The sequence below is a fragment of the Bemisia tabaci genome, chromosome 8, assembly GCF_918797505.1.
Source record: "Bemisia tabaci chromosome 8, PGI_BMITA_v3".
Lineage (NCBI taxonomy): Eukaryota > Metazoa > Arthropoda > Insecta > Hemiptera > Aleyrodidae > Bemisia > Bemisia tabaci.
The window spans coordinates 1,624,421-1,646,168 of NC_092800.1; the positions used below are offsets into that span (position 1 = coordinate 1,624,421).

The 21,748-nt window shown below is 41.8% G+C and overlaps 1 protein-coding gene across 3 annotated transcripts in view; it reads left to right on the forward strand.

The window, feature by feature from the left end:
- LOC109030447 (limbic system-associated membrane protein) overlaps positions 1-21,748 on the forward strand; it is a 688,975-nt gene that overhangs the window by 212,863 nt on the left and 454,364 nt on the right. Inside the window, exon 2 of one of the 3 annotated variants that reach the window (XM_072303109.1) lies at positions 15,942-16,003. The exons of the other annotated variants lie outside the window; for them this stretch is intronic. The gene's annotated coding sequence lies outside the window, so the exon portion shown is untranslated. The remainder of the gene's footprint in view (positions 1-15,941; positions 16,004-21,748) is intronic. 3 annotated transcript variants of the gene reach the window in all.

Consider the following 21,748-nt stretch of genomic DNA (forward strand, 5'->3'; position numbering starts at 1 on the left):
ATGATTTCTGCAAGAAAATTTTGCAACATCTGGAGGTCCATCCGGCATTTTTCCTGAGCATAGGAATACACGTTTTTTCTTGAAATTTTCAAACATTTTCGATATACAGTTTTAAGCAAAAATCTCAGAAAAATCGAAAAACGAATACTTAGAAATTTTCTCGGAAATTTTGCAAAGTCTGAAGGCTCATCAGGCGTTTTTCTTTAGCACAGGAATACACGTGGGATTAATCAATAACTTGACAACGGCGACCAAAGGTCGACGGCTCCACCGATTTTTGCGGGGATTGTGAAGCCCGGCATTTGAGACGTGCACCGTGGAGCGGGAACGGGGGGGGGGGGGTGATGGAATTTTCGAAAATGAGCGGTCCAGGAGTGAAGACGAGGGAGGGGGAGGGGGAGGGAGCACTTTACATGATTACATAACTAATGATCTGAGGCGTGCAGCCCTCAAAAGAGCCTCCCCCGCGCCCGGCCCGGCCCCCGGGATGTTAACATTCAAATATTTGCCCGGGTATTTAGACCCCCCCCCCCCCCGGCGACCCCTCGCCCTCGTCCGGGCGCAAAAACGGAAAAATCCGGGCGGCCCGACCGGCACCGGCTCCCGAGCCCCGGTCGATGGGACAATCGCTCCGGCGGGGAATCGAAGAAGCCATTCAGCTTTGATTCCAGCGCCGCGGCGCGCAGTGGGCGGCGTCGCGACGCCTCGAGTTTCAACCGTGGTGCACCGTCGTCCGTGATTAATCGACACGCAATGGATCGTTCTGCCGTGTTATCAAAAAGAGCAGTGGCGACCGGATTTTAGACGTTGAGTTCCACAAAATTCATCCGAATGAATTGAATGATTCCACCAAAATAAAGTATCCGTCTTCACGACTCACACTTCCGAAGTATGGAGATTGTTGGAGAGTTGCAAGTGTCTAAAAATTGACTTCATTGCCAACAAAACAGCAGTAATTCCAAAATTCTCGGCAAAATTCTTGGACAAATGACTGTTCACTGCTGTCTCGCGCAAAATGGTACCCTCTTCTGCCGAAATCTTACCTTGTAATGTGTTCGTTTATTTGTCGAAAACGTATAGCATGTATAGTATGCAAGCATGTATAAGATTATTGGGTGGGTATTTAGACGAAAGAGTATAAAGAAACCAAGGTATGCACTACGGCGGTAGATTGCATCGTACACGGAGAGAAAAACTTTGTGCTCGAGACTCGATGTTGAGGTCGTATGGATCTCTGAAGTTTTCGGATCGCGCTTCCGAAAACTGGAGGCCCAGCTGCCGAAGTTCAGGTCAAACATCTGAAGTGCTCCGGTACTTACCGAAGAGTTCGGTTCACACGTCTGACGTACTTAGGTATATACTGAAGTGCTTCAGATGTTTGACCCGAACTTCGGCAGCTGGGCCTCAAGTTTACTTCAGAGATCTATACGACCTTAACTTTGGGTCTCACGCATGAAGTTTTTTCCCCCGTCAAGCCGTATTTCTCGATGGACGGCATCCAACTGTCAACATTCAACCTAGAATTTGGTGTTTGCACGGATCATTTCTATTTTTTGCAAATCTAGATGCAAGCTTAAAACATCAAAACATTGTGACTAGCGCAACTGACCGATTATCAAACAGATTTTACCTCATCGACGCACATTAATTCCTGTGCTTAAAAGAGCGAAGTATATCTCGGCCAAACTAATTTGCCCTCAAAAACTAGATTAGGCAATATTAGCGGCTTCGGACCAGTAATAGTTGCTCGCAACAGTTGTCACTTTTGTTTTGGTTTCACCCGAGCCGAATTCCTGCACACACCGATCTTATTAATTTTAGCATATCGTTAAGTTTTAACCATCAGAGCACACTTTTTACCATCAGAGCACACTTTTTCAACCGACACAACTGATTCACGAATCGTCAAATCCGTAAAGCGTGTGCGACGAAAGGGCCGCTCCCGCAAATTGTTTCCCGCTAAACGGGTTTGAAAAGAGCCCGAAAAACGGACGGACGGTGCGTTCGTCGAACACCCAGCCGCCGGGGGGGGTGGGGGGGGATTGTCCTCGTTTTTAGAGAATTAAGCCCCGGGAACCGGGAGCGGAACCCGGAATATTTTAGCCGGTTTAACCCGTGGAGGTACCCGGGACCCGGCCGCCGTTAGAATGAATTGGTTTTATCGTTCGGAATATCGGCTTGATTTCTTTCCGTCCCCGCGCTCAACGGCTCGGAGCCCCCCACCCCCCTCCCTCCCCCCTCCCTCCACCCCACTTGGCGTGCGTGAATGTAGGGGCTTCTGGCAAATGGTGCGTTCTCAATGGTGACTCCTCCGGAAAAAAGTAAGCTGAGGCAAGCGAGATGTTGTGGAATCGTGCGTGAAAAAACCATATTGATGGCTGCACTTTAAACAGATTTGTTTCCGTAAGATGATTCTGCATGATGCACACTGGAAAAAAAAACACATTGGATCTAGAGTCCAGACTCATGAAAACATTGACAAGAAAAAATACTCTTGATTCAATCAGATTTTTGCTTCGATCAAAAGGAAATCCGTGCAAATTAAGAGGCTTGGTTCTTGATTTAAGCAAAAATCCGATTGAATCAAGACTATTTTTTCTTGTCGATGTTTTTAAGAGTCTGGACTCTAGATTCAATGTGTTTTTCTTTCCAGTGTACACTGAAAAAAAGTACGGTAGCGGGTACAATGAGCCTTCTTGATTTTGTACCCAGTGAAACTATTTAGTGAAAATGACCCGGATTATAGTAGTATTCATCAGAACTCAGGTGATTTTCACCACGATATGGTAAATGCTACCTTACAATCTGGTTTTAAGTACCATAGTCGGATCACTGTGTCAGAGTATAGTAAAATTTACCATATTTTTTTTCAGTGTATGGATGAGATCCGCCACCACGTTGCGCTGCCTAACGGATTGTGTCTTTAAAAATCAATAATTATCTTTATGTACAAGATATTGCAAGAAATAAAAGGTCAGTTTCTTGCAGCGTGTAGCAGCAATAATATTGAGTAGGATAGCATCAAATCTGTGAAAATTCACATCGGCAATTACCATGATGGACGTCCCCTATTGACTCATTGTGTGAGAGAGAGAGATAGCGTGATAATAACTCTCTCTCATCCATAATGGTAGCTTCAGATAATCATTTTCAACGAATCCTCTCGAAGTTAATATCATTCTATTCACCGGAAATGTCGCAACACGTTACGCAGGGTGTCTTTCGTCAGTAAAAACTAGAATACCCGGAAAATATTAAGAAATACGATGTCATCAGGAAAATTTGGGAAAATATCAGGTGAAACCGGTCATATATCAGGAAATTCTGAGTGTCTAAAGCATTTTTCAAACATTTTAGTCGATTCATCGATTATTTTGATTTGTTAAATCGTATGAATGTCAACCTAAAGACGTAAAAAGTCAGGGAATCTCTGATTAAATATCAGTAAAAATCTGGAAAATCTAGAACGAAATTTTAGTTGACACCCTGTTATGGATCAGTTTCTTACATTAACTTGTACGTGAGGATACCAATGTGGTCCAATTATTGGACCACATTGCTACGCGGCGTGTGTCTTTGAGGAGCAATAATTGAAATACATTTTGCAATAGGGAACCACTATTCCTGGCTCATTTTAGACACACATATGCCATTGGTTTCCCCACGGAGAGAGGTGGTTTTATGGAAGCGCCAGAGATAGTGGTTCCTTGTTGCAAAATGTAGTTCAATTATTGCTTCTCAAAGGGAATCTTGTTCTTAACTCTTATGGATTATGAATTCACCTTAAGGGAGGTCCTAAAGTCCCTTTATATTGAGAGTTAAGACGTTAGAAATCAGTTTTCGCTTGAATCCTGTATTTTAGGCTTCCACGGTGTCAACAACGGGGATGAAGATTACAGTTTTACCGATTGCAATGATATTGGCAGACATGATATGATAAATTGACACACTAATCAATGGGTCCTTTTCAGGCCCGCCACATCCCATCTCGGGCCCTGGTACCAGTTTTAAGGTCCGGGCCCCAAGCACGGAGGGGGGGAGGGGTCCGAGGGGCATCCCCCGAGAAATTTTAGAATTTATACGACTAATCGGACGCATTTTGAAGCTTCCATAAAGAATTTTTCCATCAATTTCTGCGGAATAATTATGTTTTTTTCTACTTTCAGCACAAAATACTTGCGAATTGTTGCATTTAAAACATCTGGAAAATTTTTATTTTTTTTTGGGGGGGGGGGCATATGATACTATTTTCAGTCCTAAGAGGGCCAGGCCCCCCTGGACTCTCCCTTCGTTTGTCTATGGCAAGGGAGTTGAGTCATGAGCCATTGAAGTCGAGGATGCACAGACTGGAGACTCTCAGCATCTGACGACGGAAGAAAATGAAACGCAGTTACTAAAAATATCCCTCCGTACTGAAAATCTTGAAAATAGGTAGAAATTCTCCAAGAAGTATACTTCTTTGACAATTTAAGAAGAATTCTACTGTGCCCCAGCGTGTTTCTGAAAATCTATTCGCCTTTTGCGAAATTTTTAGGGTAAATTTTTCACTTTTTCTTACGAAACAAGGGTTGCATGTGAATTCGTAGTGGTTTTTCACGGGTAACACGGACCCCGGTACCAGGGACCCAGTCCCCCCCCCCTTGTGGCGGGCCTGGTTCTTTTGCATGACCTGTGGACTTAGTAGCTAGTCGCAATACCTGAAACATTGATCAGTAGGTCAGAAGACGTGCCCTCCTCGTTGGAAAAGACCGTCACGAAGATGAGGAGTGTGTGAGATTGAAATCAAACTGATGAGATTTTCATGATTTTTAAGGTGTGATTCATTTTGTATTTTGCGAGTTGAGTAAATGTGTAAAATGTCCAACTCAACCTGAATTACTTTGGGACACTGAGTTATAAGCAGCAGACGTTCATATTTGATTTCGGCCAAGACCGCAAAGTTGTTGAAATTCAAATTTCGCGCCATAGTTCTACCGGCGCGAGCCAAAAGCCCGAGGTCTGGCCGAACGGGTCGGGAGGAGCATTCCTACGTCTCTTTTACCTTGCCTCTATTTTCTGTTTCCTTTCTTTTTCTATGACTTTGTCTATCAATTCCAATTATCATCCCGCTAATATCAACATTTTTCTTCAGTCTACCGATGGCTTTGTCAGCGAAGAATTGTGCGTTCGGTACGCATCTTCCTTTCGTCTTTTTTGTCTATCGCTTTGTCTATCATTTTGTCTATCAATTCCAGTTTTCATCCCGGTGATATCTATATTTTGGCTGTAGTCTAGCGATGGATTTGGCAGCGATGAATCGGCGTTCGATACTCATCATCCATTTGTCTTCTTTGTCTAGAGCTTTGTCTATTGCTTTGTCTATCGTTTTGTCTATCAATTCCAGTTTCCATCCCGGTGATATCTAAACTGCGGCTCTAGGCTAGCGATGGATTGGGCAGCAACGAATCGGGCTTATTTGGTGCTCATCTTCCATTTGTCTTCTTTGTCCATCGCTTTTTTCTATCGTTTTGTCTATCAATTCCAGTTTCCATCCCGGTGATATCTAAACTGCGGCTCTAGGCTAGCGATGTATTGGGCAGCAACGAATCGGGCTTTTGGTGCTCATCTTCCATTTGTCTTCTTTGTCCATCGCTTTTTTCTATCGTTTTGTCTATCAATTCCAGTTTCCATCCCGGTGATATCTAAACTGCGGCTCTAGGCTAGCGATGTATTGGGCAGCAACGAATCGGGATTTTGGTGCTCATCTTCCATTAGTCTTCTTTGTCCATCGCTTTTTTCTATCGTTTTGTCTATCAATTCCAGTTTCCATCCCGGTGATATCTAAACTGCGGCTCTAGGCTAGCGATGGATTGGGCAGCAACGAATCGGGCTTATTTGGTGCTCATCTTCCATTTGTCTTCTTTGTCCATCGCTTTTTTCTATCGTTTTGTCTATCAATTCCAGTTTCCATCCCGGTGATATCTAAACTGCGGCTCTAGGCTAGCGATGGATTGGGCAGCAACGAATCGGGCTTATTTGGTGCTCATCTTCCATTTGTCTTCTTTGTCCATCGCTTTTTTCTATCGTTTTGTCTATCAATTCCAGTTTCCATCCCGGTGATATCTAAACTGCGGCTCTAGGCTAGCGATGGATTGGGCAGCAACGAATCGGGCTTATTTGGTGCTCATCTTCCATTTGTCTTCTTTGTCCATCGCTTTTTTCTATCGTTTTGTCTATCAATTCCAGTTTCCATCCCGGTGATATCTAAACTGCGGCTCTAGGCTAGCGATGTATTGGGCAGCAACGAATCGGGCTTTTGGTGCTCATCTTCCATTTGTCTTCTTTGTCCATTGCTTTTTTCTATCGTTTTGTCTATCAATTCCAATTTTCATCCCGCTGATATCTAAATTTCGGCTTTAGTCTAGCGATGGATTTGGCAGCGACGAGTCGGGCGTCGGGTGCGACGACGCGTGAGGTGACCCGCAACACAAATAGTTACGCAGACGACTGCACCGCCTTGCATTATCTCCAACACGAGGGCCGCGGTAGGAATGGTGGTGTTGGTGGTGTTGGTGGAGGTGGTGGTGGTGGTGGAGGTGGTAGAGGGAGACGCCATCACCGCACGCCGCCGCTCGCCGCAAGCTCTGCGTATTAAAGACACATGATTGGTTTCGCGAAACCATAAAGTTGTTACGAGCCACCTCCATATTGATTCATCTCCGTCTGCCGCCCCCCCCCCCCTCCCCGCGGTTCCGACCCTGCCGATTTGTACGCTTGTTAATTTCGTCAAAGAAATCACCGGTGTCCATTCGCATGGTTGTCGGATTTTGATGTTTCTCTCCGTGAGTAAATTTGAAAGGGACGTTTTATCCTGGCGAAAGTTTGGACATCAGGAAAATACTGCCGTGCTAAGGAAAAATGAACTCTCAGACGCCGCCAAATTTCCTTCGATAAAACTGAATTTACTGGGAAAATTGTGAATATTTCTTTTCCCCAAAATTTTCAGACGATTTCGTACGCAATTCAATCTAAATTGCCTGAAATTTTTAAAGAAAAATGAGCATGAATGTCGTCAAAAATAAATATTTTATCAAGGGAAATTTGGCAACTCTCGAATGTTTATACGGCGTTTTTCCTTAGCAAGGCAAAATATCTACAAGGTAGTGATTGTACGATCATAACCATCTCGGAAGCGAAAGTGGATTGCATTTTGCAAAAAGGAAAGAAGATCATTCCAATTTTGCTAGGATTGTACAACTTACTCTCTTTGAAACGAAGTTACGAGAATCATGCCAAAAATTAAATTTAATTTTCGTGTAATTTTCGTCTTAAATCTATAGCGTATTGGGAGGAGATAGAACTTATTTATATGATCAGTTTACATTTGCGAGTTTAAAAAAAATTGCACTATCTTAGCGACATTGAAATGCTCTTAGTTCCTTTTTGCAAAATACAATCCCAGTATGACAATCTTAAGTGGACCGCGTTATGCAAAAAGGAACCAAACTCCATCAGTTATTGCTGAATTTTAATTGGGCAATTTCATGTTTTACATGAAATCGGCTTTGCGGATTTTTATGCCAATTTTACTGAATTTTCTGCATAGTATTCCTTAAAATTTCCAAAGTTATCCGCTCAAACGCTCTCTTGTAATAAATTAATTTTACCAATTAAATTTGGCAACAGCTGATATGGCTTGGCTCTTTTCTGCTAAGCGCGGTTCAAGTATATTCCTGGCTGTTTTTGGCGCCACTTATGATGTAAGATGACGCTCTACGTGATTCAGTCCGAGCGCTCTAGTCCAAGAAATATCAAAACGCCTTCAACCATTCGCGTATGCAACGCGGACAACCCTTGAGTACGTTTAGTTGTATCAAGGCGCTGACCTAACATAACACAGTATTTCAATAATGTAAGTCGAAATTCTATTCGCAACTTGATGTATATTTTAGTGGCTAGTCAATACTCGTCATTCTTGCCGTATCTAATGCATCGATGTGTGCATGTTCGATAAATTCAATGTATGATTTAATCGTAGTCCCTTATTCGGATCGATTTCGAAGTTCATTTCATTGGATTTCACGTGATGTTCGTAAAAATTTTCCTTTTCATGATGTTTTGTCAAAGGCCACACTTGATCACGATGTGCATTTATATCGACGGATTAAGTGCAAAACCACGTATCTCCGTTTGCGACGTTGCTGCCTTTCCTTCATAGTTTTTCTTCTTTCCTCTGTTAAAGTATTCCTTGGAAACTGCCGCAATTTTTCTTTTCTATCTGCAGAATATTCTGTTTAAATGTCAAACTATTAAGTTGGCTCGTTTCTTTTCAAAATAATAAAAAAAGCAGAACTTTTGAAACTCCGCAATAGAGATACGCGATTTCACACTTTGGTAATAGATATCAAGGTGTACATAAGTAAGGTCATTATTTGGACTTCATTTTATGATTAGTAATCCCTATCTGTGACTCCTTTTAAAAACAACGTATATTCTATCGGTTTCCTTGTCTAGTTAGTTCTTTCACGGATAAGCCATATTTTGTCACTCCTTATTGCAAAATGTAGTCCATTTTAGGAATGACAATATGTGAATACGGTCCATACAATGTAGCAAACTGCAAAAACATGGGGACACTCGGTCAGTGAACTTTGAGTGAAGTTAGGAAGCATGCATCCCTGTTCCAATTTATTGAATTCGGAACCTGAAGCACCGATCCCATCGATAACTTGAACCTCTTTCCGTTGAACAGCTTTTACGAGTGCACGCAATAAAGTAGGAGAATTCTTTGTTTCCGTTAATAAGGATGCTCTCAGACAACGGTATCTGCGACGGCCAAAACGCACGTGCCCTCAAGTGGAAATGTTTACTTCCGACCGGTACCCAATTACTTCAAAGGGAAGCATGCTTGACTCGTCCAACCTGCAGTTTTCTATGACCCAACCCCCCTCCCCCTCGCCTTTTCCTCACTACCTCCACCATTAACTCAAATAAAAAGTAAATTGGATGCATTTAAAGGAAGTGTGTCCATCTTCACAGCGCGTTTTGGAAAAAGAGAATTACATTTCGTGACTGTGTAAGGAATAGAACCTCAGTCTATACGGGGAAACATCTTCAGTAGTGACATTTTTGTTTTAAAAGATCGCATGTTGCATCTATGAATCTAGTATTCAGTTGAGTGATTGAAACAAGTAGATGAAGGCATTAAAAATGTTTATTTCTTGACTAAATGCATTTTGGCTCTAGGGCCATCATCAGTAGTAAAATCATCATCAGCAGTATAAATTAGCAAACATACACGCAAGCAAAGTACAAGCGTTTAGGTGATAGATTCAAGCATGGTTATGGATCGAAGTGCAATGAGTCATGGAAAGAACATGCTATAGGATCTGCATGTACTGGGTTCAATCACTTGACTGAATAATATTGCTATTTTTGTTTGATTTTAATAAATAATCTAATTTTGTTTCACACGAAAAACACTTGTCAATGTCCCAGAACAGAAGTTTTCCAGCGAGTAAATTCATTCCAGTGACAATTAAGGAGGTGAAATTGCATTGCAATCCAGCCGTATCATAGTCTGAGCATCGCAGCTTTTTCTCGAAATCACGAGTTTTACCCCAAGCTGAGTTATGAGTGGATTATGGTTTTGAGGGAACTGGAATATTGAATTTTTAATAAGCAAGAGTGCTATTTTCTGATTTATTTTACGAGCTTAAATCGGGCTTTATTGGTATGTGCATTGCGCCTCACAAGAATTTGGATGAAGAGCACTGGGCTACATTTTGCAATTAGGAACTAAAAATTCTGGCTGATCCGTAAAAACCCTCACGTGCACGGGGACAATAATAGTACTTACGTTCTTCGTAAACTGAGCCAAAAATCTAGTTGCAAAACGTAGTCTATTCACTATTGTGCTCAATTATATACCCTGTCTAGTTGCCTTTTTTTGAATTTTAGCATTCAGTGCGGCATACGGTAATCTGCGATAAAAATATCCCGTTTCCTTTTGGCCTTAATCTGGTCGGTTCCTTTGTAAGGGTATTTTTTCTATCCTCACCTATTTTCCTGTACTCTCAGCTTCCTATCCCTCTGTTCTCAACCCCGTCCTTGTCCGCACTTTTCCCAAGTTTCACGAAAGTGAATTCTTTTTAGTTTTACACTTCACTTATTTCATTTTATTTATGGATCTCGTGTTTCTCTTCGTCCTATTAGTTTCAAACTTCACCTCCGCTCTTCTGACGTTGAGTTCCGCTGGGAACATCGTTGCAAGATTTCGTTGAATATTCAGCACATTAATATATGTAATAAATACATATTTTTCCACTTAACCTGGCAACATTTCCTGGAAACACGACGAGCCTTTAAGTAAAGCCATCACATCAATAATATATACGCTTCTTTGTGTGTGGTGCAATTCATGCTACCAATGAGTTTGGACTTTTGATAGCGTGAAAAAAAATTATGATGGTTTTAACTATATTCTTGGCTGATTTTAGCGCTGTCCAGAAGTGTGGCTACACCAGCCAGAAACGTCGCTGAATCAACTCTGTTTGACTTCTGTTTGACTCAATCATACCCCTAACTGGTGCGATCACATGTCTCTGGCTAATGTCAAAATTAGTGTGTAACATAGCTGAAATCATCATTTTTGTTTCCGTACATTCCTTTCATTTTGAACATTGTTTAAACACCTCGAAACAAATGTGAACGGGCCTCTGAACAAGTTTCAATTTAAGCAAGACAAGCAAGCATGTTCCCTCTATAAAAATGTATATAGTAGAGAACTATTCACGCCGCGGAAAGTTCAATAATCAAATTTAAAGCAAGAAACCAACATGTCGGCGGTAATCCATACCAAGTATCTCGTATGCGGTGTTCTAAAATTTTTACTCCTATTTTATTTATTTGAAGAAGTTCCTAATATCATTCATTATGATTCCTCAAAGTTTTTACAGAATTTTCTCGCTCTGAGAGGAAAAATTATGGCAGTTTGTTAGAATCTCCGTTGTGGAGTACCCCATTTAAGAAAGAAAATGAGGCAGGAATTCTTCAACGTCGCAATCCGAGATACGTGGTTTGGGAGTTTCATCGACTATGTGCACTTACCACTAATAAATTGAAACACAAACCTTACAAGGGACGTAATTTGCATTTTATCCACGAAACAAATGTTATTTGTAAACGCATAAATTTTTAGTATATAGTTAATGTCCCAACTGTTTGGCACGTTAATCATTTCCTATGTACAATTTTGAAGAGAAAACATGGAATTGAGTGCTTTAGTTTGCATCATATCGAATGCTGCATCCCTAGTAAAAATTGGCTGCGAGACCTGTATTCCAAAATACGACAGACTATAGCCGGCTATGAAATTTCTTACAGCATTTTATAGCCGATGGCGATGAAGCTATAGCCAGGCGATTAACTATACAGCCCGGAGTACTGTATAATTTTTCACCACTTCGTGTAGCCCGGTTATATGATTTTCTTCGCTTTCTATAGCCAGCTATATGATTTTTTATCGCTTTCTATAGCCGACTATGAGAATTCCTATGGAATTTTGAAACGCAACTCCTACAGCCAAATGTTTACCAGGGATTGATTTGTCTTCGCTCTTTGCAACAGCGAAGTGGAGTATCTTACGAGGGATGTTGCCCCTTCGAAGGCGGGAAGCGGCAACCCCGCAGCACTTGCTCCGGCTAACACATTGAAGACTCCACTCCGCATTAAAAGATTACAGGAGAATGTAGAGGATTTCCCCTAAAACCGCCACATTTGTTCCCGACTGTTAGCGAGACACTTTTATTCTTATTTGATCCTGGAGCCATTCCGCTTGCAGATTTCCCTCCTCGGCAAGCCTCCGACTCGCACGACAATCACACCGTTTTGTCGCGAATTTTTCGCGAGTCTGGATGCACGCGCATTACCATAAATCGTGCTCTCCATTATGACAATCCGCAAAGTTGAACTCCTCGAGGTCAACCATAAAACTGAGCGAATTTATAACGGGCTGTATAATAATGTGCTCGTGTTCGCCTCTTTGCTGTCTCCTTTTGCGTTTCAGGCCGGGGGGGGGGGGGGTTGAGCAGTTCAGTTGGGCTTTATCTTTTTTATTTCTCTTCCTCAATACGTAAACGGGCAGAGGTAAAAATGAACCAGGCCTGGTGGTAAGAACCAGTGTTCTGTTTTGCCATGCTAAGGAAGAACGCCGTATGAACATTCGAGAGTTGCCAAAGTTCCCTTCACGGAGAAAAATAGAACCGCGCTGAGTACCAGAGGATGGACTTCATCACATGGGACGGATGATGATTTTGCTTTAACATTCCATTCCGCACTTGGGCACAGCCGACACTTGTTCCCAGCACATTCCTCCGGTACGTTCGCACAAACTTCCTCTGCTAGGTGACATGTTTTCCTGCAGTCCACAACATCCGGCGGTTATTAAAGCAAAGTTGGTGCTCAGCACCGTTCTATTTTTCTCCGTCTTGATAAAACATGTAATTTTGACAAAATTTAAACATGTTTTCCCTTGAAATTTTCAGATATTTAGATTAATTTGCGTACAAAATTGTCTGAAAATTTTGGGAAACGATGTTCATAATTTTTCCCATTATATAAATTCAATTTTTATCGAAAGAAATTTGGCAACGTCAGAAGGCCCATATGGAGTTCTTCCTTAGAACGGCAGTGTCGTAGAGAGACAACTGAGTACACGGTAAAAGAAATTGCGGTAGTATTCGCACCCGAAACGCTCGGCAGCTAGAGCCGAAATTTTCGATTCCGGCTGCTGAAATTCGGCTGAAGTGCCAAAAGTTTAACAAAGTGTACCGAATTTTTGGCAGTTTCACCGTATTTGGGCAGTTGAGACCAATAATCTTGGCCGTAGCTACCGATCTATTTTGAGAACTAAAATACTTGCAAAATTTAGACTCTTGTCAAAGATCCTTCAAACATTCGTCGAGACCACCGACCAACACAAGAGCACGAAAAGTTGCATCAGTGCTTCGAACCAAAGTTCAAACACTTAGGATAAACGCGAGCATGCTACGAGACTTTACAGCTTGGAAGCTTTGCTATTGGACGGTTTTATCCGGAATGAGCCTGATTATATCAGACGCTGCCTAATTTTATCTCTCGTTCCATTCTTCTTAAAATGATTAACTATACTTGCTAAACTCAGCATTTTTTGGCATGTAATTCATGATCTAAAGAAAGTAAAATCACTCTGAAAGTATATTCTCTAAGAGTTTAAAAGCATTCACTGGGAAAAAACACATTGGATCTAGAGTTCAGACTCTTAAAAACATCGACAAGAAAAAGTACTCTTGAATCAATCAGAATCTAGCTTAAATCAAGAACCAAGCCTCTTAATTGAAGCGGATTTCGTTTTGATTTAAGCTTAAATCCGCTTGAATCAAGAGTATTTTTTCTTGTCAATGTTTTCAAGAGTCTGGACTCTAGGTTCAATGTGTTTTTTTTTTCCAGTGCTCAGTGGCATATGTCTGTCCTTTGCGGTTTATCGATTGATTTGCCATTTAGACCTATGAGGAAGGATCCGTAAACAGGGTTTTTGCAACGAACACCTTAAGAAGCGATTCTTTACCATAGCTTCAAATGGGGAATTATTGATAATCGACTATTGGTGCATAGCTGGCCACGAGACGGACCTCAAGGTCCGTTTTCCCTTCCGGATGATCGTAATGCACTCTACGTATCAGCAACTACCCCGTAACAAGGCTCTAAGCCGAGACAGATACGTCTCTATACTATCGACGAGTATGAGGAGTTATTTTCGTATCCGAGTCGGAGGGCTCTCGAAGGGACGTGCTAATGAGACGGAGTCCCGGGGAGGCGAGGGTCGGGGCGGGGCGGGGCGGGGGTGGCAGGGGCAATGTTTTGGCGGGATTGCGCAAAAGTTTCGTGAGTTATGAGGATCTGCACCGCTCAACAGTTGCGGTGCGGTCGCGGTGGATGGTGGAGGACGCAGGACGCTTACCTGCGGCACCGAACCCACCGCCGCCGCGGCCGCAGCCACTCCAGACTCAGACAAAATATTCCGCACGTGCAACCCCCCCCCCCCCCCCACCCCCACCCCACACTAGTCGGGAATTGCGGAATCCCTGGATCTCCCGTAGGCGCCCTAGTGCCAGATTCCTCCGGAAAAATGTAGACGACCAACCGTGCGGAAAAGGTGCCGATGAACTGAAGAGGCACGGATTTTTCGGTGCTGCCATTTTATTTTATCAAAAGATTCCGAAATAATTCAGATTTCCGGAAACATATTTCGATTTGCCAAAGTTCCGAGAAAAATTCCGAAATACGCCCGGATTTAGTTCCAAAGATCGTCAAATTTGATCAAATAAATTGTCAAACTGGCGAAAAACCGCAAATTTCGAGGGAATTCCGAAAATAGCTGAAAATTTCGGGGATTCAGAAGATCCCTGGAAAATTTCCGATTATTTGAAAAGTTCCGATTATCGGAATTATGACAGCACCGGGAAATGACAGCACCGGGATGTTTGAAGGTCGATGAGGTAGTTAGAAAAACGTATGGATCTATCGTAGAAATGCACAAAAATGGGCTAATGCGTTGGTAACAGAATCGTGTTTAGATTCTTGATTCCTGTAGATTAGCTAAAAATAAGAAGATCTGTCCAAACAGCAACTTTTTACGTTGAATATTTACCGAGATATCGTCCTTTGAACAGTCGGGTTTTTGATGTCATCCACCGCGGTAGTGACACTCTCAGTTTCTTCCACTTTGGTTTTATCAGTCGGGGAGACGCACATTAGCACTGGTTACTCTACGTGAACCACGGATGAAAGCAAGGTGGAAGAAACCAAGGGTGTCTCAACCGCGGTGGATGACGTCAAAACCCAACTTTTCAAAGGGCGATATCCAATTATAATACTAATATATCTAAAAACATTTTTAGGGTTAGGAAAAAACAATAAAAAAAAATCTGCATCGTTACAATTGCAAAATTGAATTAGTCGGTGTTTTCCGACTTTGAAGTCGTACTTTAAAACTAAAAGTAGAAACATAAAATAATACAAAAATGTATTCCGACTTTGAATCCGAGATCGTGTTTAAATAAACACGTGGCCCAGTGACAAGTTTCCCTGAAAAAGTGTTTGGAGACCCTAATGCCCAGATAAAAAGCTGAAAGATTCGCTCGACTCTGAGACGGTTATGATAAATCGTCCCTACCTGTTCCGCCGCTTGAAACACCGTTAAGTAACGATGTGCAGTCGCAAGACGCATCTCCCAACTTTTAGCCCGGCTGTCAAATCGTTGGATTAAATTCACTTTTTATACATTAATGGGACAAAGATAGCGAGTAATTTGTCTTCGTTTAACGTCACTAGTCCCGGCGGTTTTCTTTCATTCGCGTTTTCCATTTTCCCCAGAGCCAGGTCCCCGAGTTGTTACGAGATCACGAATGATTTAGGGATAAATCTCGCGATAACGGGTATGTTCCACCCGAGAGTTGCGGTTAAATGAAAAGGTATTTTAAAGGGGAGTTGACCCAGAAATTACACTGGGCATGGCAAAAGAAGGCTAAAATCCACTTCGCGGAAAAAATTGAATTGCTGATTTAACAATTCAATCGCTAAAGAAAGTGACAGCAATATTTCAACGTAGATTTTACAACCAAAAAATGCTACTTTAACCACTATTGTAAGCTAATTTAACCAAGAGGGTGGTTAAAGGAGCATTTTTTTTTGTTTTAAAATCCACGTTGAAACATTACAGTCACTTTCTTCAGCGATTGAATTGTTAAATCAGCAATTTAATTTTTTCCGTGTTCTTATTCCATAAGTTGTGTAGAATCCGTCTCTATACGCAGGGTGTGGAATGTGGATTTGATTGACATGAATGACCGGAAAATTAAAAAAAGGCTGAAAAAAAATAAATATATATTTTATATGACGATTTTTTATTTTGAATGTTTCAGGTCAGTGGCTGAACAGGGGTTACGTTTGATATATCATAGAACTGCGTGTAGTTATTCGAATGGTAAGTGCACGTTCAATATTCAGTGTAGGAAACATTTTCGGAATCGTGCGTTTATTTCGATTAGTCTACATCTTCCATTTGTCCAATCCATTGGACAAAGATTAAGTTAAAAATGCCTTTAGTCGTAATCATTTCGAAAACGCCCTTAACGGCCATAGTGCGACACTGCTCTCTTTGGTTTCGGTCGCAGAGTCAACGGCGCACGTGAGCAACTATTTTAACTCTCCGGAGATCAAATTGCATAGCCGCCGATTTGAAGGAACTCTGAAAGATTGCGGGAATCAGTAGCTGAGTTATCCAATGAATAGCACTACGCGGATCACGCCGTGCGGTTAAGGTTTGCCATTTGTTGGTTTAGGATTGAACGATGATCCACCCCCCCCCCCCCCCCCCGAATATCTACCGCCTTACTTAATAGTTTTTCATAGAACATTAAAGGGAACTATGCCCCGTTTATTAGGATTTTCTTAGTGTGCTTTCCGAAGGAAGTACACTATTTTGTACTTCAAACCCTAGCATAATGCTAACCACGTTGTCCATAAATTGTTCTTGAAGAACAAAGCAGCGGTTTGATTATTAACATTGATGGACAAAGCTATAGACAAAGACTACACGAGGGATATGGAGGGATCCTATTGGTGGAAGCGGTTGGTCGCAAGGGACAAAAGAGATAGGTAATGGACTAATTACTGGCAGCACTCGAGAGACACCATCGTTAATCCATCATTTTTACCTTAAATCTATAACAACCACTCCTTTCAACCAATAAGATTTCTCCATTTTCCTTGTATTTTCTTTGTCTGTTGTCTTGTCTATTAGTTTCAATTATCGATCCGCTTTTCTCAGAGTTCTCTCCTCTTATTTTGTTCCCTTCCTGTCCAAATCTCATCCTTTTTCACCATTGAAAATAGAGTAGTGAAATTCTGTGCCGGATTCTATACAACGCCCAAAAATTCTGAGTGATATGAAAACGAAACCTATGCTCCATACGGAGTGATTTACACTTTTACGAAGCGGAATCTGATCTTTTCACGGAGTGTTCAACTGTTCACTTCACATTCAGATCACTCGGAGTTTTTGGGCGCTATTAACACTCCGGCATCGAATTTCAATACTCAATTGTCAATGGTAAAGGAGCATGATTTCGACAGCAGAGGAACGTAATAAGAGGAGAGAACTAAGAGAAAAGCGGACTGATTATTGAAACTAATAGACAAGACAATAGACAAAGAAGACACAGGGAAATAAAGAAATCCTATTGGTTGAAAGGAGTGGTTGTTAGACTCAAGGTAACTTTTAGCAGTGTTGGTGCATCCCAATTTATAAACTTCGCAACTGTTGATAATTCCATCCCTCCGCTCGTTGGTGAAACCTCGGGAGCCAGTCAGAGGCGGAGGAACAAGAGCTAATGAGAAATGGATTCTACTTGTCTCAACTCTCACTGGGTGGGGACTCTATCAATGCGGAACTCGGCGGTGATGTTGCGGGACGGTTGATCGAACCCCCGTAGCACGTGTTGGCGAACGTGAGGTGACCGCTCAAGTGCCAACGGCGGACCGTCAACTATCCCGCGCACGATTAAAGTTCCGGCCAAGTTGACACGACTCCAGTGCGGAGTCACTTAACAAGGGTCGCCTTGTCCACCCTCAAATCCGCTGTGTTACCCAACGGAAGTACTTAGTAAAAAAGAGTAACCAAAATCTTGTGTTAAGGTGATTCGATGGACGCCATATTTTGTGTCAGAACGGCATGCGATATATCGCATTAATTGGTTCCATTTTTTCAGCTACTCGTCATTTTTCTCCAATTTTGAGATCGCAATTCTGTTGTCAGGAGACTGAAGCACTCACTTACCAATTTTAACAAAGAAATTCAACGTAATAAAGGCGTGGTTTTTTTAGAGAGAAAATATCGCATTCGAGTACAGTTTCGATATCAGTATCGAATGCGATGTTTTCTCTCTAAAAAAACCACGCCTTTATTACGTTGAATTTCTTTGTTAAAATTGGTAAGTGAGTGCTTCAGTCTCCTGACAACAGAATTGCGATCTCAAAATTGGAGAAAAATGACGAGTAGCTGAAAAAATGGAACCAATTGATGCGATATCTCGCATGCCGTTCTGACACAAAATATGGCGTCCATCGAATCACCTTAACATGGGAAGTAACACAAGCTGTTGATTGAATTTTTTCATAGAGCACACAGAGTCGTAGTGTAAGTGGGAGCTGGCGCCATTTCTAAGCAATTTCCAGGTCCCGAATTCCGGGACTCCTGTGCGGCGCCGGGTCACTTTTTCGATACATAATCGATTGCTTGCAATACACGGGGACCCGGTCATGGAATTACTACGTATTCCACACCGCCATTTTGGATCGAATATGTATCGAAATAGTGACCCGCACACCGGGCTAGGAACTCGTCGAGCAGAACATCGCGCCAGCTCTCCCATTTACATTACGACTCTATGTACTCAATGAATTTTTTATTTTGTTTTTCCCTGTGTCAAATCGACAAAGTCTTTGGGTTGAGGTGACCAAATATTTGTGTTGAAAATCTGCGACCTCGTATAAAATTAGTCGCCAGCCACCAGGATCAAACCTAGATCACATCGGCGGTGACCCGTTGCGCAAGCCACTCATACAGTCCCTTTATAGGGAGAGCGAGGTGTCTACAAGTCCGGAAATAGTATTGATTTTTTTAAGGGCGGTCCGGAAGTACCGAAAAAGTGCGTTAATTCTGAAGGAGACTCAGAAGTTTTTTCATTTTTTTGTCATTTTCGTCGCAATTTAAGCGAGAAATTCGATTTTTGAAATGCTTTGAATTTCGTCGAATGGAGGTACTGAAAAAGTGTTGAATTCCTCTATTGAGGAGGTACTGAACTTCTTGGGAATGTATTGAAAAAGTACTGTTAAAGTCCTGATTTTTAGCCAGCCTGTTTTAGTAGACACCCTGGGAGAATGGAGACAACGCGGCTCATGGATGTCAAAAACGGCGAGGAATAAAAATATTACAAAAATTAAACGTTTTATAAATCTTTGATCAATCCATTTCCGAACCCCTGTCTCCTTCCCCTCTCTTATGCCTTTCGTTCCTAGCCATGCTCCTATTTCTCCGGTTCATTCCAGTTAATAATCTTTGCAATGGAGAATTTGCATGCAAATTTTTTATTGCTTCGTCTGAAATTGCCTAAAAAGTTGATTTCACAGAATTTTTTTTGAATTTTTTCTGATATGGGAAATAGTACAAAGATAGATTTAAAAGTGAGAAAATGCACCGCCAAATGACGTATTTTGGCGGCATTTCCCATTTAAACACACGGATTTAAGCAGATTAGATCATTTTGTCTTATCTTCTCCAGTAATTGCTCAATTCAGGAACCAAGTGTATCCTTGTGTTCAGCTCACTCAGTAGTTTATCCTTAAACACGGAATTCATCAAATTTTAGACACCTGCAAATACTCTATCGGTGAAAATGTATAATCTTTTGCTTACTCACAAAAATGAAGGCAAAAAAAGGAAAATTGAAGGTAATAGTATGCTTTCAAGCTGAAACATCGATTCTCGAATAGCACGATACAGCGAGTTTGCTCTATTTGCAAAAAAGGACGGTTGTTGATACGGGTTCCCGATTCGGTTTTCCAGTTAGGAAAACGTAACTGCATTTCAGCACTTCATTTTTTTTTCAATTTCGCAAGCTTGGCGTGATAGAGATCGAGATACGCCCCTTTTTCCGTGAAACGACGAAATCAACGCCATTGATTCGATTCATTTGAAAGAGCTGAGACAACGAGCCGGGATTTGTTTGCTTGACATGGACGTTGATCTGAGGGGCTCTCCCCTTTTGTTTTGAAACTGTGTGCTCCAACTACTCAAAGCCCCGTGGAGGTTGAGGTTTTCACGGAGTTTATTGATTCTAAGTTATTCCAGCGACTAGCGACTCCGGGAAAAAACAGGGTCCCGAGGAACAATTGAGACGAGAGACACTAACAAAAATACCGTCGGTAAACACCACCCAACCAACGAGACCAGATAAAAGCTTCCGCGAGTCACTCCTCCAAGCACCCGTTCGCAAAACCGCCTCGCCGTCATCACTGTTGCCGGACTTTTGCGCTTTAAGAATGGTGTCGGGGATCGCAAATGGAGATGTTGCTTGTGTGAGGAATTTGTAATTTGACTGTTGATTCTTATGTAAAAGTTCGCGAGAAACATGATGGTGCCACTGGTTTTCTCTGAAATCAACTTCCAAGCTCAATAAAAGTTCTCAAGTGGAAGCCAAAATGGAGGGGATATCCCACCCTACCCTGAGAGTCAACCTCTACATCAAGATAAACTCTCCATGCAGAGATAGGAAGTAAATACATTAGCAGTGATGCCGTGTTTTCAGTTTTAGAGTCCCCGAATGAAGTGGCAGCCCTGTCAATGTATTTGCTCCCTACCTTCGCATGGAGAGTTTGTTTTGATGTAGAGGTGGACTCTCTGGGTAGGGTGGGATATCCCCTCCATTTTGGCCTCACTTTGAGAGCTTTTTTTGAGCTTGGAAGTTGATTTCAGAGAAAACCAGTGGCACCATCGTGTTTCTCGCAAACTTTTACATAAGAACCAATGGTCAAATCGCAAATCCAATCCATCGCACATGCAACATCTCCATTACTGATAAAAACAGGGGCCGAATTTTCTTGGTCCGTCCCCCGAACTTAAACATACTGCCGTGCTAAGGAAAAACGCCGCACGGTAAATCGAGTCAACTAGAGAGGTAGGACATGAAATTTTTGACTAAAATGGAAATTTTGATGTTTATTGCGTCAATTTTCAAACTGCAAAAGGTATACCTCTGGAAGAAAATTTCACGAGGAAAGAAATGAAACCACTTTTAGAATCTCAAAGTTTCTTATAAACGGAGTTATAATCGTTTCAAGTTTCCAAATTTTTTCCGACCTCTTCTATTGACTCGATCCATTGTGCGCCGTATGAACTTTTGAGAGTTGCCAAATTTCCTGTGATAAAACATGTCGTTTTGAAGAAATTCACGCACATTTTTCTCTGAAATAATCAGATATTTTAGATCAAATTGCGTACAAAATTGTCTTGAAATTTGGGGGGAGGGGGATTCACGATTTTCCCAGTGAATTCAGTCTTTATCGAAGGAGATTTGGCAACGTCTGAGGGCTCGTACGGCGTTCCTCCCTAGCACGGCAGTATACTTATATACTAGTAGTATACTAGCAGTATACTACGTTGAGTCTCAACTGCACTGGCTTAGCGCTTCTGAATGGCTGGTGGTGCGGTTTGGACTTATCGGTAGATGTTGGATCTCTGTGTGAAAAAACCGACGAAATTCGGCCCCCTGGCTTCATCAAGGAATGAAACATTCCTGGGAAAATCAGGAAAAAATCAATGAGTTTGTACCAGAAATAAACCGCATATTCAAACAGGAACTGCAATTTCTGGTTTAGTTTAGAAGCAACGCGTGTGTCATTAGTTTCCCTTTGTTAACAAGTGTTTTTGCGGATGAGTCAAAAATGTTGCTCCCTGATGGCAAAATGAAGTCATACACAGGAAATTGGGAACTTCGAAATTACTACAAATATACAGAAAATTTAAGGGGGAAAAGCGCGTTAGGCACAAGGAATTTTGGATTTTTGTAGTTAAAAGGGTTAAAAATTGTAAGTTCAGACTGTCGGAACAATCGTATCCGTGAATTTATTCTTTTCTTTCCCCTTGCCAACCCAGTAAAAACCAAAGGAA